The sequence below is a fragment of the Artemia sp. Qi Xiang Cuo genome, chromosome 10, assembly GCF_049724085.1.
Source record: "Artemia sp. Qi Xiang Cuo chromosome 10, ASM4972408v1, whole genome shotgun sequence".
Taxonomy (NCBI): domain Eukaryota; kingdom Metazoa; phylum Arthropoda; class Branchiopoda; order Anostraca; family Artemiidae; genus Artemia; species Artemia sp. Qi Xiang Cuo.
The window spans coordinates 60,390,472-60,409,750 of NC_142803.1; positions in this window are offsets into that span (position 1 = coordinate 60,390,472).

The window sequence follows — 19,279 nt, forward strand, 5'->3', positions numbered from 1 at the left end:
CTTATTGGGATTAGCAATAATTTTTTGTATTATCGTATTAAAATGAACGCTGTTTATTCATTTGCGCAATTTAAAAGTTAAAAAAATGGAAACGAGCAACTTCATTATTCAGGCTGCTCTTGATGTTTTTCAAAATATAATGATTTGTGAGGAATCTTCTGAAAATGAAAGTGATCCAGAGTCAATAGTACATGAAATTACTTTCTTTAGGGTTTGTATTTACAACCTGAAGGTTAATTATAACCTAGATGTGGTTTGATCTTTGTCTAGGCCTAGCTTAAGTTGTAGCTATTGATGCAACCATGTTTTATTTTTTGTATAAGCCTAGATTTGTACTAGTACACAAGAAAACATGTTAAGAAAACAATTCTTACTTCATAATATGCAGAATAATCCTAGTTAGCATATTTTGCAGGGGGAGAATCTTTTATCTTCATTTCTTTCACCATTCTACCATTTAAAAAAAACACAATTTTGAAAAATAAACATGGAACCAACTGTATTTTCCCTTTTTTAAATGATCCATATATGTGATTAAACAAAATCAGTGCCATGTAATTATTTTTCACAATGCATATTAATAGACAAATACTGATAAACTAGGTAAAGTTAGGGTTAGGTTTGATGGTAATTATTTACCAAATTATATTATTGATTTACAACTAATGTGAATGTAATGTGTATTTGCACATTAGGGGATGGGGGAAAGTTTAAACTTACCTCTCATTTACATCAGAAATAAAATTACCCCCACCCCCCTAATGTGCAAATATATACCCTGAATTGGTATATGTAGGGGTGGGGGCTAAAATTCATTTCCAACAAAAATGATTATTATTTTAAGAAGTACTTAATTTGAATGAATTGTAAGGCATAAATTATACACTGGGAAGTTGTTATAATGCTACATATCCAGCCTTTTGCTATTTTTGGGACTAGATAGATCACATTGAAGACTTAATTCATCTGTATTGTATTGAACAAATGTATCCCTTTAATATTGGTTGTCACTTTCTTTTTATTGGCTGTAGCTTTTGGTAACATTAGTTCCTGTCACACAAACAGGATTTAAAGCTGTATTAAGACTTTTTCCACAAGTGTAAGAAATCATCTATACATGTTAACACCATGAAGCTCAGGATTGAGCAAATAAGGATCAAATAAAAATGTTATCAATTTCAATTAAGGTCAACACCCTTTTAAGAGCTAAAGACTAGAGATAGTCATTTCAAAATGCTATCCTGTGGACCCCAAAGGATCTGAATGCATTCCTGATAATTTCACTCACCTAACTTAGCTACTTTCCAAGATGGGCAGCGCATCTAGAATTTAGTGGCTATTATGTGATTCTAGGATTGTGACCTTTTATATTTCTCAATTTTTACTATAGTTTCAAGAGGAAAAAAATTTTGCAAATGGGTCTATATTGTCTGGCTTCCTTTTCTCTGGCCCTTGTTGTATTTTTTATTATCATTAATAGAAAACTATAGTAAGGTACAAAAGATGTTTCAGAGAATTTTTAGTGGTTACTGGCATGTACAATACAAAAACAATAGGGACTACATTTTGTTGTAAGGGATTGCCAATTATGAGGAGTTTTGCCAAGTTTAAGGATTGAATAAATAGTAAACCTAGGAAAAATTTGACCTTCTATATAGGTCCTTGATTTTTAATACACTGCTGGTAAAACTAGCTTATCTTTGCTTAATAATAAAAACTGTATTGCTAGCTGCGAGTGATTAACACATTATCAAATTGCAACATTAACTAGAAGTTTGGATTTTTGGAATTGTTAGAGTGAAAGTTGCAACATTTCAGTCAATATTACTGACTATTTTTGTAAACAGGGGCATCAATTGACAAAAATGTAGGTGCATGTGGGCAACATGCATTTTATAAAATTCAGCAGCGAATTTTTCTTTCTTTGATCTTATCAAATAAAAATACCATTAATAGTCTTTAAAAAAATTGCAAAAAAAAATTACTTTCAAAATGGATGGGGAGGTGCAAAGATGTAGGAGTAAGTATACAACATGCAGTTTTTCAAAATATAGAGGGTGGGGCAATTCTGTTGCTTTATTGACTTTGTTTAATGAAAATACCAAATAAAGGATTTTTCAATAAAAATGATTAAAAAATGTTTTTGTAATGCTGCATGATTCTGATTATCAAAGCCCTGGAATTCAAGCAAGAATATTTAAACATAACTGCTTTTTTCTTTTTTTTGCTAAATTTTAAAGCTGCTGGGCTAATGTTAGGAAGAAATGAACCCCCATTTCTTCTTTTTACATATGCAGCTATTTAATCATCAATTTTGGAAGTGAAATCAGATATAATAAGTTAAATTGAATGATCTACTACACCTGAAATAATTCTTTGTGAAATCATGTCTTCATTTACCTCTTTCTTGTAGTTACCAAGCTTCAAAAAAGATGGGTCAGTCTGAGAGAGAGATATATATGACTAATAAAAATTTCAAGACTGCCCAGTGGTTCTGCAGCTTCCCGCATGAAGGCAGAAAACCAAGAATTGATGCAAAGAATGGATTTTTTACGAGATATAATCATTGATAAGAACAGGAAAATCATTGGTATGGAATTGTAAATATAAAGAAATATATATATTACTTAATTTGCAGGGCAGCTTTGCTGTTGGGCCCTGGCACAGCCATGTGGCAGGCTTGTATATATTGATTCTCATTGTTGCTTGTCTTCTTACCTAGGCTGTTGTCACAGTGAAGCAGCACATTGATTTATACTATTCTCTGCTTCTTGAATTTTCAAGTGACCTCCTCCTGGGGTTTCGCAATGAAAAGATTAGCTTAAGTACAACCTAAAAATTGTTATTTTGATAAATCTATGTTGAACTTTTGAAAGATAGATAAATATAAAAAAAAAGTCAGCTATTTTAGCTGTTTTTGAAGTAATTAACTGAGTAATTAAGGTGATTTTACTTTTAATTTAAGCTTCACATATTTTTATTAAAACAGCAAGCCCCCCCCTAAAATTCATAATTTCCCTTTTGATTATTAGCAGGAGTTGGGCAGCTTTGCTGTTGGGCCCTGGCACAGCCATGTGGCAGGCTTGTATATATTGATTCTCATTGTTGCTTGTCTTCTTACCAAGGCTGTTGTCACAGTGAAGCAGCACATTGATTTATGCTATTGTCTGCTTCTTGAATTTTCAAGTGACCTTTGGCCTAGTTGTTTGTGTCTTGCAATGTTTTTTAATAGAGATCCAATGTATATATATATATATATATATATATATATATATATATATATATATATATATATATATATATATATATATATATATATATATATATATATATATATATATATATATATATATATATATATATATATATATATATATATATATATATATATATATATATATATATATATATATATATATATATATATATATATATATATATATATATATATGTATATATACCTCTGGGGGGAAGCTCCTCCTCCTGGGGTTTTGCAATGAAAAGATTAGCTTAAGTACAACCTAAAAATTGTTATTTTGATAAATCTTAGTGTATGTTGAACTTTTGAAAGATAGATAAATATAAAAAGTCAGCTATTTTGGCTATTTTTGAAATGATTAACTGAGTAATTATGGTGACTTTACTTTTAATTTAAGATTCACATATTTTTATAAAAACAACAAGCCCCCCCCCCCTAAAATTCATAATTTCCCTTTTGATTATTAGCAGGAGTTGGGCAGCTTTGCTCTTGGGCTCTGTCATAACTATGTGGCAGGCTTGTATATATTGATTCTCATTGAAATGTTCTTCTTACCAAGGCTGTTGTATATTGTTGTATAGCACCAAGGCTGATTTATATTATTTTCTCCTTCTTGAATTTTCAAGTGTCCTTTGGCATAGTTGTTTGTGTCTCACAATATTTTTTTATATATATATTTTTGTGTGTGAACATATGAAATGCAGAGGTTTGTTGGGCCCATGTTGGTTTGTTGTATGCTCAATAGACTCATTGTTCATATTTGCAGGACTGCAATAATTTTACTTTTTTGAGCTAATTGTCGATCAGGGATTGCTTAGAAATTTGTCACTAAGAATCAAATGTTAGGCAATACAGATTATTAAGCTTGCAGTTTGCATGTCCTAAATAAAATGTGTTAAGTAGCAGCTTTAAAGGTATTGATTAATTTATGTTTAAATTACTATTACAATAATTGTTTATTGGCATCATAATTGCTGTTTAAGGATTTTTAAATTTATGAATTCTGAACACAAAGCTGAAAATGACACACAGAAATAAAATATATGAAAGTAAAAACGGAGTACTAAAATGAGTTTGTATCTATGAAAGTAAAAATGGACTATCGAAATGCAAATAAAAAATAGTAATGTGATGTCACGAGAACATATCAATCTAATTATTTATTTCAAGATAGTCCATTCATATTCATTTGCAGCCTTGTTTCTAATCATTATTTTTGTTTATGTAACTGTGCATTTGCATTGCCTGTCATCAATGTGATGGCAGAGGGAGAGGACGACTACACTGAAGAAATTGATTGTGATATTAGTCATTCAGAGGAATCGTCGCTGTTCCAACAAGAAAGTCCTCACCCGTCAACTTCTAGCACTCTAGATGAATTTTTTCAATAAAATTCAAACATTATAAAAATATAGTGTAATAAAACAGAGGGATGTGCTGCATCTGAAACTGATGAAGAAATTCTTGAATAATTAAATGAAAAACAAAAGCGTAATCAAAATAAAGAAACAACTCTTGATGAAGATCAACATTTTCTTATGTCTCTTGTATCATTTATGAGAAATATGTCTGCAGAGGAGAAATTGCAGTGCCATGTAAAAATCATGAATGCTTTATTGGAACATATAAAAACATAATTGAAATCTTTTTTACCTTTTTATGTAATTTTATTATTATATTTTGATCTTTAGTCACTTCATAATTTACTAAATATTTTCTCTATATATTCAGGCTATCTATAGATTTTTACTTAAAGTCTCTATATATGGACTCATTTTTAAAAGGCCTGTAAACCCCCATTGCTTCAAAAAGCATAGGAGAAAGACAAAGGTCCCATGTTAAACACTGGTCTCGAATAATATATGTTTTAGAAAAAGATTGTTTTTTAGATGGGGGACTGATGAAGCAGTTGGGCACACGCGACCACACAAAATTATACAGAGTTGTAAGTCTAAATTTTTGTACAATAAAATTCCAAAATTTACATAATTAATGGTATATTTTAGGAATTGAAAATGAATTAAAAGTTGTGCAACTAATTAATTTAAAATTGTGTAAATTAGTAAAACCATAAACAATTTTTATTGTTTCTGACATTTAAGCACAGAAAATATTCAGAAACAAAATTAAAAATATATCAAATACATATAAGCAACTTAAAAATACACAAAAATACATATACGGGAATTTGTTATGCTGCTTTTCTAACTAACCCCCGCCCGGCCCACAAAAAGATCCTGGATATGGGTGTGATGTAAAATATTTATGCACTATTTAAAATGAGCCTCTCAAGGCTTTTTCTTGTTGCCAAGGAACAGCACCCTCTACAGATAAAAAATATTGCATTAATCTGTTTCTCAGATCTGGGTTTGTTCTGGAAGAATTGGTGCTCCCCACCCTCCCAAGCTCAGATCCCCCACTTCGCATTTATTGCTCCTGAATATCAGTTGGAGTTGCTCTAACTGAAATTATAAAATTATGAAGGCACATAGAAGCAGTAATTATTGCCTTTACTTTTTCTGGCTGTGCCAAGATTTCAGTTCAAAATGCTCTGAACCTCTGAACCAGTATACCAAAAGTATTTTCAATTAAACGCCGAGCTGTTGATATTGGGTAATTGAAAATTTTTTCGTTTCCTTTCCATTGCACAATGGAAAGGCTTCATCAGCAACAAAAAAATATGGAAAATTTTCCATTGTTCAAGGCAATGGCAGAGGATCAGGAAGCTTAATGTTGCCATTGTCTATGCCTTTCCCAGGATCTAACCTGGCAAATACACCCCCATCACTTTCATTTCCATATGCTCCAATATCTATATAAATAAATTTGTAGTTAGCATCACAAGCAGCTAGAAGTATAACACTTAAATAGTTTTTATAATTGTATAATTGTGAGCCTGACATGTATGGTCACTGAATGCGCACATGCTTGCCATCCAAAGCACCAATCCAATTTGGCAAAGAACATTTTGCCTTAAAAGTGTTAGAGACATTTTTTAATGTATCTGATTGGGGCTCTTGCAGATGCATGGGACTCAAAACTTTGTACATTGCCTTCAGTGTATCAGATTATATCTGTGAAACTGTTGAGTGGCTAACACGGAATTCATAACGGAGAGGTTCCATAGACTTGCCAGTACTCAAATATCTCAGTGTCAAAGTCAAAGCAAGCTTCAGTTCTGGAGAGATTACCTTTCTGAAATTTGTATTCTTTTTATTATCAAAGGCCTTACTAAACTAAGTAATTCCACACACTCTACTTTTGTCAATCTTACAAAATTTAGAAATTTCTCCTCGTCATCTCTCATGAGTAAATCATTGAGTAACGTTAGATGACCTTTCACAGCCCTTTCCCTTTCTTGTAAAATTGGGTGCACCCATAATCTTTTCCTCCTGAAAATAAATAGATAAATCATAAAAAAAAATAAAGTAATATTTCTTTCATATTACAGTTAAAGCAATAAATGGATTGATCAATTCAGTTACAACATAAACATAAGAATTGTCATGGATTGGTACTTGTCATAGAAACTAATGCTTTCACACAATTTGGTATTAATTGAAAATAATGTAAGTGATACTAAAGAGCAATGTTAAAGCTTAGAGCAATTACAACTGCACTCATGAAAGTGGTGAAAATGCAACTGTTAGTCAAATTTTATGCCAGTGCATTTTACCAGTCATTCTAAAAAAAACTACATTCACAGTAATGACTATTTTTAAAGAAAAAGAGATGTGATTTGGGTACATGGGAAAAAACGGATTACTCCAAGATTGATTGAACATAAAGTCTGGGAAGGGGTTTTAAACCTCATAGATCTATTCATTTTCTACTTTTTAAATTATAAAGAATTTGGAAAAAAGGCCCTAGCTTTGAACCAAAAATTGGTTTAAAACAAGATCCAATGATTGGATCTGCCTTGTAAAGGCCAAGAGTATAAAAAATGCTGACAATACTATTCAATATTTTAAATACTATTCAATATTTCAAAAACAAGTTAGCACAGGTTTTCTCCCTTCATAAAAGCTTAGGATCTTGATAGGAAAGAAGGGTTGATATCTGGAAGATTCATCAATGCTGCAAAACAGCTTTTGGAGTTAACAAGAAGTGACTTAACTGCAATTTAAAGGGATTAATTTGCATAACACCATATCGTACTAATTATTACAATCATTCACCATCTGAAAACATGGATCTGTTTTCAGATGGTGACTTTAAGGATCTCTTACTTAAATATAACATTTTAATTTATAGGATCATGAGTGCTATTAGTAACTCCTCTGTTTTTGGCACCCTGCAGATGACTCAGACAAAGCAGACTAATGCAGACAAAGACAACAACAGAGTAGTTTTAAAGTTTTTGTGAAAATATAACATAATTAGACAGGAAGAAATGGTAATAATTACCTTAAATTAAAATCACATACACCTTGCATCTGCATGGAATGAAATTTTTTTCTGTTTACATATGATTACAATTATTTGAAAAAAGAAAAAAATTGAAAAAAAAACTCAAGTCATAGTGTCTTCCATTTGCACTAGTGCCTCCTAAACAATATTTTTTTTTTAAACAAACTAATTCTAAGATGGGTATCAACAAAACTTCATCAAAGATTGTATTTACTTACAATACGATCAAGCAATGTGAATATCCAGTTTTGTCATATTTTAGTCTTGAAATAATAAAAAAAAGAAAATTTATAATTTGTATTGGTTTTCCACCAGCTCATTTGGGCATATTGTGACAGCAATATGCCCATGGTTGACTTAGAATATCTCTAAAATGCTTTAAAACAGAAGAAATTATTTAAAAGAGAAAGACCTACCTAGGACAGGAAAGCTAAAGGGTTGGTTAATAGCCCTTGACATATTTCAATTTTTAATAGCTTTTTATTCAATTTGTTTTTGTATCCCCCCCCCCCCTTTGACACCCCTGCCAGTATGTATCCCATTTTTTTATTAATATCCCTTAAAATCATTGAGTATATAAAATAAATAAATGTAATTGCCAAAAAAATACAAAATATACAACAACAAAATATCAGACATTATTTAAATTTTTGAAAAAGGAAAAGATTGTGCAAAAGAACTTACCTACCATTTGATCTTTAATAAAAGCTCCTCATAGACATTCTTGTAATTGTAAAGCAACAGGGAATTTGCATAAGAAAATTAAATTTTTTTACACCTCAAAAATATTTCTTCAAGCTAGAGAGGGTAGGAGATACACCAAAGGGTGCATTTTAATGCCCAAACATTTCAACCCTCATTGACCCCAGATGAATGCCCAGCTGAAGTAGTGCAAGAACTAGATTCAGTTATTTCAACCAGTCTTGTTGATAAAAAATCAGCATTAGAGAAGCCCCAATTGGCTTTGGCCTCCTCAGCTGAGATGCACGTAATGTCACCTAAAAAAAAACAATATAAGAATCTCCAATAAGAATTACTATCTAAAATAAAATTAGAAGCAATTATAGAGCTAGCCTAGTCATTAGCCTAGCTACTCACTTAATAAAAAATGTGACCAGAGAACAACAATTATTTGAAAAAAGAAAAAATTGAAAAAAAAACTCAAGTCATAGTTGCTGCCATTTTCACTACTGCCCCATAAACAATTTTTTTTTTTTAGACAAATTATTTTTAAGACAGGTATCAACAAAACTCCCGCAGGGATTGTAATTACTTACAATACAATCAAGCACTATGAATGCCTAGTTTTGTGATATTTTAGTCTTGAAATAATAATAAAAAAAATTATATTTTTTATTTGTTTTCCACCAGCTCATTCGGGCATATTGTGACAGCAATATGCCCATGGTTGACTTAGAATGTCTCTAAAATGCTTTAAAACAGAACAAATTATTTAAAACAGAAAGACCTACCTAGGACAGGAAAGCTAAAGGGTGGGTTAATATATTTCAATTTTTAATAGCTTTTTATTCAATTTGTTTTTGTATCACCCCCCCCTTGGACACCCCTGCCAGTATGTATCCCAATGTTTTATGTATATCCCTTAAAATCATTGAGTATATAAAATAAATAAATTAAATTGCCAAAAAATACAAAATATACAACAACAAAATATCAGACATTATTTAAATTTTTGAAAAAAGGAAAAGGTTGGGCAAAAGAGCTGACATTTGATCTTTAGTAAAAGCTCCTCATATACATTAGGGTTAATCAATAATACCAAATTTGTATTTTTCAACCAATTTTGAGCCCTTATAATAGGCTTTCTAAAACAAAACATTTATCCTGTTCTTTATTGTTAATAAATTTCTACAAATAAACAGCCTATTCTAAACTGTGGCTCAAAACACAAAGCTGGAAATAACTTAAATAATTATCCCAAACTGCTAACTCTTTAACCTAGTGGTCTAGCCTAGGCTATCTCTCCCTATTCATGCTTATATTATTCTGATTATACAAGATTTTATGGATAAAAAATTGATTAAAGTGAAAATCTTGCAAGGGTAAAATTCTACTTTAGTTACTTTTGGCTATCTTGGAAAGGGGTTGGGATAGGAAAATGAAACTTTCAGGGATGGATGTACATGCTAAGGTATGTCCCGGGAAGGTACTTTGAAGTACTTAACTCCACTCCTCCCCCTCTATATAATGGTAAATTACTGCACATTACTAGTTGTTTTAACTCATATTTCATCCTATATTACTATCATAATTTTAAATCACTGCTTACCTTACGCAACTTCAGCTTTTAACCTTGTTCATTAAAATATATTCCAAAATCCTATTTAAAATCCTAAACCATTTAATTTCCTATCCTTGCTGACTATTGTTATGGTATAATAAAACCAGGTTTGTTGTGATGTCACAACATTGCTTATTAGAAACCCTGTACCCTTGAGGGTAGCAGGCACATGCCAAAAACCTCTTTGTGGATAAGACCATTTAAACTGTATTAATTAGGGAAAGGATTTGACAAGAGAGACCAGTAAAAATAACCTAATCGTTTTTAGAGGACAAATTATGTCATGGGAAGATGTTTTTGGAATCCCCCTTCCACCCAAACTCAAAATTTTCTAAAATTCTACTTTAGAAGCTTTTAAAGTATTTCTAAAGTACTAATAGATAGAGCGCTAAAAACATCAAAATCGACTTCAGAGGACACGTTATATCACGAGAAGAGGTTTTTAAAATCCCCCTTCCCCCCAAACTCAAAATTTTCCAAAATTCTACTTTAGAAGCTTTTAAAATATTTCTAAAGCACTAAAATATAGAGTTCTAAAAACATCAGAATCGACTTCAGAGGACACGTTATATCACGTGAAGAGGTTTTTAAAATCCCCCTTCCCCCCATACTTAAAATTTTCCAAAATTCTACTTTAGAAACTTTTAAAATATTTCTGAAGCACTAATAGATATAGTGCTAAAAACATCGGAATCGACTTCAGAGGACATGTTATATCACGGGAAGAGGTTATTGAAATACCCTTCCCCCCAAACTCAAAATTTTCCAAAATTCTACTTTAGAAGCTTTTTAAATATTTCTAAAGCACTAATAGATAGAGTGCTAAAAACATTAGAATCGACTTCAGAGGACACGTTATTTCAAGGGAAGAGGTTTTTGAAACCCCCCTTCCCCCCAAACTCAAAATTTTCCAAAATTCTACTTTAGAAGCTTTTTAAATATTTATTAAGCAATAATAGATAGAATGCTAAAAAATTAGAATCGACTTCAGAGGACACGTTATATCATGGGAAGAGGTTTTTAAAATCCCCCTCCCCCCAAACTAAAAATTTTCCAAAATTCTAATTTAGAAGCTTTTTAAATATTTCTAATGCTTTAATAGATAGATAGGTAAAAACATCAGAATCGACTTCAGAGGACACGTTATATCACGGGAAGAGGTTTTTAAAATCCCCCTTCCCCCCAAACTCAAAAATTTCCAAAATTTTACTTTAGAAGCTTTTTTAAATATTTCTAAAGCACTAATAGATAGAGCGCTAAAAATTTCAGAATCGACTTCAGAGGACACATTAGGCCTGTTTTTTCACTCATCAATGTAACGGGAAGTGGTTTTTAAAACCCCCTTCCCCCCAAACTCAAAATTTTCCAAAATTCTACTTTAGAAGCTTTTTAAATATTTCTAAAGCATTAATAGATAGAGTGCTAAAAACATTAGAATCGACTTCAGAGGACACGTTATATCACGGGAAGAGGTTTTTAAAACCCCCCTTCCCCCCAAACTCAAAAATTTTCCAAAATTCTACTTTAGAAGCTTTTTTAAATATTTCTAAAGCACTAATAGATAGAGCGCTACAAATTTCAGAATCGACTTCAGAGGACACATTAGGCCTGTTTTTTCACTCATCAATGTGCTAAGACCTTACATCTTTTGTCAGAAAACGCTTAAAAGTGAAAATCTTTGAACAAAGATCTTACATATTTGGTCGTTTTTGTGCAAACGTCTTTCATCATTCTGCTCTGATCAGCGGTCTGAGAAGAATGATGAGTAGATCATCCAAGTTCTCTTATCTTTGTTCTATATGGCAGAACAGTGGCGGTCTCCACACTTTTTGCTAACATCAGTGAGTTGTAAGATCTTAGAACAAAGATGAGTTGAAAAACGATAATCTTTGCAGAAAGATGTAAGATCTTAGATGTAAGATCTTAGTGCTAAAAAACGGGCCTATTATATCACGGGAAGAGGTTTTTAAAATCCCCCTTCTCCCCTAATTCAAAATTTTCAAAAATTTTATTTTAGAAGCTTTTTAAATATTTCTAAAGCACTAATAGATAGAGTGCTAAAAACATCAGAATCGACTTCAGAGGACACGTTATATTACGGGAAGAGATTTTTAAAATCCCCCTTCCCCCCAAACTCAAAATTTTCCAAAATTCTACTTTAGAAGCTTTTTAAATATTTTTGAAGCACTAATAGATAGAGCGCTACAAATATCAGAATCGACTTCAGAGGACAAATTATGTTATGGGTAGATATTTTTGAAATCCTCCTTCCCCCCAAACTCAAAATTGTCCAAAATTCTACTTTAGAAGCTTTTTAAATATTTAAAAACCACTAACATATAGAGCGCTACAAATATAAGAATCGACTTCAGAGGCCAAATTATTTCATGGGAAGATTTTATTGAAATCCCCCCTAGCTCCAAACTCATCATTTTCCAAAATTCTCCTTCAGAAGCTTTTTTAAATATTTCTAAAGCACTAATAGATAGAGTGCTAAAAACGTCAGAATCGACTTCAGAGGACACGTTATATCACGGGAAGATGTTTTTAAAATCCCCCTTCTCCCCAAACTCAAAATTTTCTAAAATTCTACTTTAGAAGCTTTTTAAATAACATCTTCCCATGACATAACTTGTCCTCTTAAGTTGATTCTGATGTTGGTAGCGCTCTGTGTCTTATCTAGACCCCAGCACCATGCCGGCGCATCAATAGATGCACTTTCTAAAGCACTAATAGATAGAGCGCTACAAATATCAGAATCGACTTCAGAGGACAAATTATGTTAAGGGAAGATGTTTTTGAAATCCCCCTTCCCCCCAAACTCAAAATTTTCCGAAATTTTACTTCAGAAGCTTTTTAAATATTTCTAAATCACTAATAGATAGAGCGTTACAAATATCAGAATAGACTTCAGAGGACACGTTATATCATGGGGAGAGGTTTTTAAAATCCCCCTTCGCCCCAAACTCTAAAATTTTCCAAAATTCTACTTCAGAAGCTTTTTTAAATATTTCTAAAGCGCTAAGACATAGAACCCTACAAACATCAGAATCGACTTCAGAGGACAATTTGTCTCACGGGAAGATGTTTTTTAAATCCCCCGTCCCCCCAAACTCAAAATTTTCCAAAATTCTACTTTAGAAGCTTTTTAAATATTTCTAAAGCACTAATAGATAGAGTGCTAAAAACATTAGAATCGACTTCAGAGGACACGTTATATCACGGGAAGAGGTTTTAAAAACCCCCCTTCCCCCCAAAATCAAAAATTTCCAAAATTTTACTTTAGAAGCTTTTTAAATATTTCTAAAGCACTAATAGATAGAGCACTACAAATATCAGAATCGACTTCAGAGGACAAATTGTATTACGGGAAGATCTTTTTGGAATCCCCCTTCCCCCCAAACTCAAAATTTTCCAAAATTCTACTTTAGAAGCTTTTTAAATATTTCTATATCACTAATAGATAGAGTTCTAAAAACATTAGACTTAAGTTTAGAAGAGACGCTATATCTTTGAAATAGGTATTTAAAATCCCCATTCCCCCCACACCAAAAATTTTCCAAAGTACTACTTTAGAAGCTTTTTTAACTATTTATAATTCACTATTAGATAGAGCACTACAAATATCAGAATCGACTTCAGAGGGCACGTTATATCACGGGAAGAGGTTTTTGAAATCTCCCTTCCCCCTAACTCAAAATTTTCCAAAATTTTATTTTAGAAGCTTTTTAAATATTTCTAAAGCACTAATAGATAGAGTGCTAAAAACTTCAGAATCGACTTCAGAGGACACGTTATATCACGGGAAGAGGTTTTTAAAATCCCCCTTCCCCCCAAACTCAAAAATTTCAAAAATTATACTTTAGGAGCTTTTTAAATAACATCTTCCCATGACATAACTTGTCCTCTTAAGTTGATTCTGATGTTTTTAGCGCTCTGTGTCTTATCTAGACCCCAGCACCGTGCCGGCGCATCAACCAACCACTGCCGACAAGAGGCTCAGTTGACCGCCACTGAAGTGTCACAACGGCGCTGGCGTGCCACTGGAAGAGGCGGCAGTGTTTGGTCGACTTTGAATTAATTATGCGGCAATTCTTTATTGCGTCAACTACAAAGTCGAAGCTTTTCTTTTCTCGTGAGGTTTAAGTATTTTGATTTTCCTGATTAGAAATCAAGAAGGGCTTGCACTATTCCCAAATTTTCGGGAATTTTCCCAAAAATCTCTGTGCCACCCCAAAAAAAAATTTGTTCCGAAAATCACCCACTCACGGTGACATCCCTAGTTATTTATCACTAATAATTACCCCTGCTGAATGTTGCTTTGCTAACTCTAATTATTCATTGGTCTTTTGTACGTTAATTGTCGTCTCTTTTGTTACTTTGGACAGAAACCTGAGAAATACGATTGCAATAACGTGTTTCTTCATGTGTTGACAAACGTATCGTCTTTATGAGATTAAGTAATGAAAACAATTTTTTTTTAAACTGAAAGTAAGGAGCAACATTAAAACTTAAAACGAACAGCAATTATTCCGTATATGAAAGGGGCTGTTCCCTCCTTTACGCCTTGCTCTTTACGTTACTTTAGCGTAAAGAGCTAATGGTTGAGGAAGGGACAGCCCCTTTCATATACGGAATAATTGAAAGTAATTAAGAACTGAAACTGAAAGTAAGGAGCGAAATTAAAACTTAAAATGAACAATAATTATTCCGTATATGAAAGGGGCCTTCCCATAACATAATTTGTCCTCTGAAGTCGATTCTGATATTTGTAGCGCTTTATCTATTAGTGCTTTAGAAATATTTAAAAAGCTTCTAAAGTAGAATTTTGGACAATTTTGAGTTTGGGGGGAAGGAGAATTTCAAAAATATCTACCCATAACATAATTTGTCCTCTGAAGTCGATTCTGATATTTGTAGCGCTCTATCTATTAGTGCTTTAGAAATATTTAAAAAGCTTCTAAAGTAGAATTTTGGAAAATGTTGAGATGAGAATATGCTTTGAATATGCTTAGAATATGCTTTGGGAATATGTTTAGGGAAAGTTTTCCTGGGTGTTGTCCTGGGGATAGCATGATTAGCTGTATTTGTTAGTAAAGATGCCAAAACTTCAGCATGTGTGTCAGCTGTTGCGTTTGAAATGCATGAATTTTGGGTGAAACTTGTAATTTCATCATTTAGCTTATTTTGGAACATAGACCAATTTGCTTTAGTGTTGATATATTTGGAGGTATGTGATAGGGTTTCAGCAGGTTCGTTTAGGGAGCAAACCATGGCAAAGTTGTTAGTACACAGACTTTCAATTTTATTTATATAAATCTTGTTTAGAACATTTAATGACTCTAATTGTTGGTCAGATTTAGAAAAACGGTTACTTTTGTGATTAAAACTTGCCTTCAGACTCAGAGCGGCAGCAACAGCTAATTCATTATTATTTGAAATCATACATTTAATGAACTTAGCAGCCTTATTTGCTGGTTTATTCCCCCACAAAAGGCTATGGGCATTAAAGTCTCCACAAATAATGATATTTTTTAAAATATTAGAATTATTTATATAGCTGAAGAAATCCATGGCATCTGTAGTTTAGCCATTAGGGTTATAAAAGCTTAATATGTAAGTTTTTGTATTATTCAGCCAAACACTGATACCAATTGCATCCAAGAGACTTAATTTGTTGTTTTTGGGTTAAATGAGTTTCCTAGAGGCAAGCAATATTGATGGAATTATTATTCAAAAAAGATATTAATTTATTTAACTTATTTTCTGTAAGTGATCTTACGTTCCACTGGAGTATTGATATGTGTTGTGTTGTTGATTTATTTTTCATATGACTGTGTATCAATGTTCAGCTTTGTTAATAGTAAAGCAAGATCTTTTTCTGCTTGAATGAGGATATGATTAAAGATGTAGATTTTTGCCAATTCAGCAATTATTTTTGTTTTCTTTGTTGTTGTATATTCATTGCCTGGACTGTATTGCAGTTTAGAATGAATAAGCATATATTTGGGGTTTGCATGTTTGGTTGTGCATCCAGTTTGTCAGTTAAGGGATTAATTCCTGGTAGTGTTTATGGTTTTTTTCTTGTTGGGAGGGGGTGCCAGGCCGACCTCATCTCACTAGGCAAGGAGGCTTGTTGGCTTGGTGATTCTTTCTGATAGAGATGTGAGCTAGGGGGCTTAATGGATGATGTTTTGTAAGGAGTACTTGATGCATTGGGAGTGTTTGACTTGGGAGTTTTATTGGATTTCAATATGCAACATTTTAAGAAATTTAAAAATAAATTTCTTGTGAATTATTGTCTCGATTTATCAGTAGTTGTACCGAACCAATCGTGCTCAAAATCCTCCTCAGGGCCAAACTGTGGTGTTTTCTTTTGTGGATGGTGAAGTTTTCCCCACAGTAGAGTGCAGACGGTCTTGTATCATATTACTATCTTTTCCTGTTTAGCTCAAAGCTTATTCCAACAGGCAATGCAAAGAACTCCCCCTAAAAAAATTCCCTCCGGATCCCACCCTAAATAATAATGAAATTAATCCATTTTTGCCCCATCTTGGCTGGTCAAGCTCTCTATCACAAAGCTCACATGAAAGCTCAAATTCTGAGAATAGGACAATGATCAGTGTTGGAGCTAATGTCACCATAGATTATAATGTATTTCAAGAGGTCCTTTCTAGGAGATCTGAAAAAAGTAAAAAAACGTCCCCAATCAAAAGTATTTCCCCTCCCCCTGTCCAAGTTTTTCCTTTCCAAAAATTGGGCATTTACCTCAAAATTACTCCTAATACCCCCTTTGAAATAACAAAGATTACTACAATAAGGGTTGCAATTTTCAAAATGTTAAAATCAATATTTTCTCTTAACATTCACCGTGATGGATCTTTGCTAATAGCTGTCCAATATCAAAAATCAGCAGATATAATACTTAATCTAAAATCTCTTCTGAATACCCTAATTAATTCATCTAAATGGAACCCAAAACAATCCCCAACAAAAATAGTAGTTTATAATGTTCGCCTAGAAACACTAATTCAGCAGTTAAAAGCTGGGCTCTCAGATAGGGCTGGTAACACAATCCCTGTAGAATATATCACTCAACTGGCCAAATCCAGCTCTAATGGATTAAAAACAAGTAGATCTTTCTTATTTACACTGAAGGAAAAAATTGATATCCCGTAAAAGTTATTCCTATTTGGGCGAATCAAACCGCACAAGGAATACAAGCCAAAGCACATCCAGTGTCAGAAGTGTCTGAAACTGGGACACACAACAAATAAATGCAATGAAATTCTCCTATCCTGTAGTAATTGTAAAGAGTCCCATCCTAAAGAGTTGACAACTTGCAACAACAATCAGCCTACATGTATCAATTGTAAAGGCCCATATGAATCCAAAAATAAATCACAATGCCCTGCATATAAGAAAAGAGCACTAACACTCCAAATAGCAACAGAGAAGGCGATTCCGTACCCTTTTGCAGCTAGGGAAGCACATGCTGCCCAATCACACCAAATAAAACCCATATTGAAATCAAATAAAACTCCCAAGTCAAACACTCCCAAAGCATCAAGTACTCCTTACAAAACACCATCCTTTAAGCCCCCTAGCTCAGATCTCTATCAGAAATAATCACCAAGCCAACAAGCCTCCTTGCCTAGTGAGATGAGGTCGGCCTGGCACCCCCTCCCAACAAGAAACAAACCAGAAACACTACCAGGAATTAATCCCTTAACTGACAAACTGGATGCACAACCAAACATGCAAAAATATATGCTTATTCATTCTAAACTGCGATGCAGTTCAGGCCATGAATATACAACAACAACAGAAAACAAAAATCATTGCTGAATTGGCAAAAATCTACATCCCTAATCATATGCTCATTCAAGCAAAAAAAGATCTTGCTTTACTATTGACAAAGCTGAACATTGATACACAGTCATATGAAAAATAAATCAACAACACAACACATATCAATACTCCAGTGGAACGTAAGATCACTTACAGAAAAAAAGTTTAATGAATTAATATCTTTTATGAATAATAATTCCATCAATATTGCTTGCCTCCAGGAAACTCATTTAACCCAAAATCAACAAATTAAGTCTCTGGGATACACTATCCTGAGAAAGGATAGATCATCAGAGAGAGAAGGAGGTGGAGTAGCTTTAATAGTTAAAAATAATATAAAATTCTGTGGCATCAACTTTCCAGATTTTGTAAATGATGTTGATGCAGTTGGTATCAGTGTTTGGCTGAATAATACAAAAACTTACATATTAAGCTTTTATAACCCTATTGGCCAAACTACATCCTAACATGCTGAAAAATCTCATTATTTGTGGAGATATTAAGGCCCACAGACTTTGTTGGGGGAATAAATCAGAAAATAAATCTGGTAAGTTTATCGAATATTTGACTTCAAATAGTAATGACCTAGCTGTTGCTACCGATCCAAACATGAATAAATATTTCAACCCCAAAAGTGGCAGTTTCTCTACAATTGACCTACAAACTGTGTCTTTAAATATTTTGAATAAAATTTATATAAATAAAATTGATAGTCTATGTACTGACCACTTTGCCATAGTTTGCTCCCTAAACGAAACTGCTGAAACCCTATCACATACCTCCAAATATATCAACACTAAAGCAAATTGGCCTATGTTCCAAAATCAGCTAAATGATGAAATTACAAGTTTCACCCAAAATTCATGTATTTCAAACGCAACAGCTGACACACATGCTGAAGTTTTGGCATCTTTACTAATAAATACAGCTAATCATGCTATCCCCAAGACCACACCCAGGAAAACCTTCCCTAAACATATTCCCAAAGCATGGTGGACAAATGACCTGTATAAAAACCTTATATGCCCCCAAGGAATAAATTACATCCCTTGCCCTGAGGGCTGTAGGGGATTGTCCTCCTCAAAAACATAATTTCTATCTAGAAATCAACTATGCTGAACAAAATGGCCATTTCAAATTTTTGATTGGATGTGTTACGGTAAATGGTGGCCGTGGAAGGGGTTAGTTGCATTCCAATCACTTTCGACTATTAAACAGGGCACAAGCCACTCCAATATCCAATTGAATGAGCCCTTTTAAGTGTCTACGACAGCTTCTTCGATACGAAGCGCCCAGGTCTAAAGGAAAAAAAAAAAATAATAATAAATAATACATTGTGACATCAATCTTAAATGCCCCCAGGGCATAACTTAAAAGCCTTGCCCTGAGAGTTGTGGGGAGTGTCCTCCTCAAAAACATATTTTCTATCTGAAATCAACAACGCTGAACAAAATGGC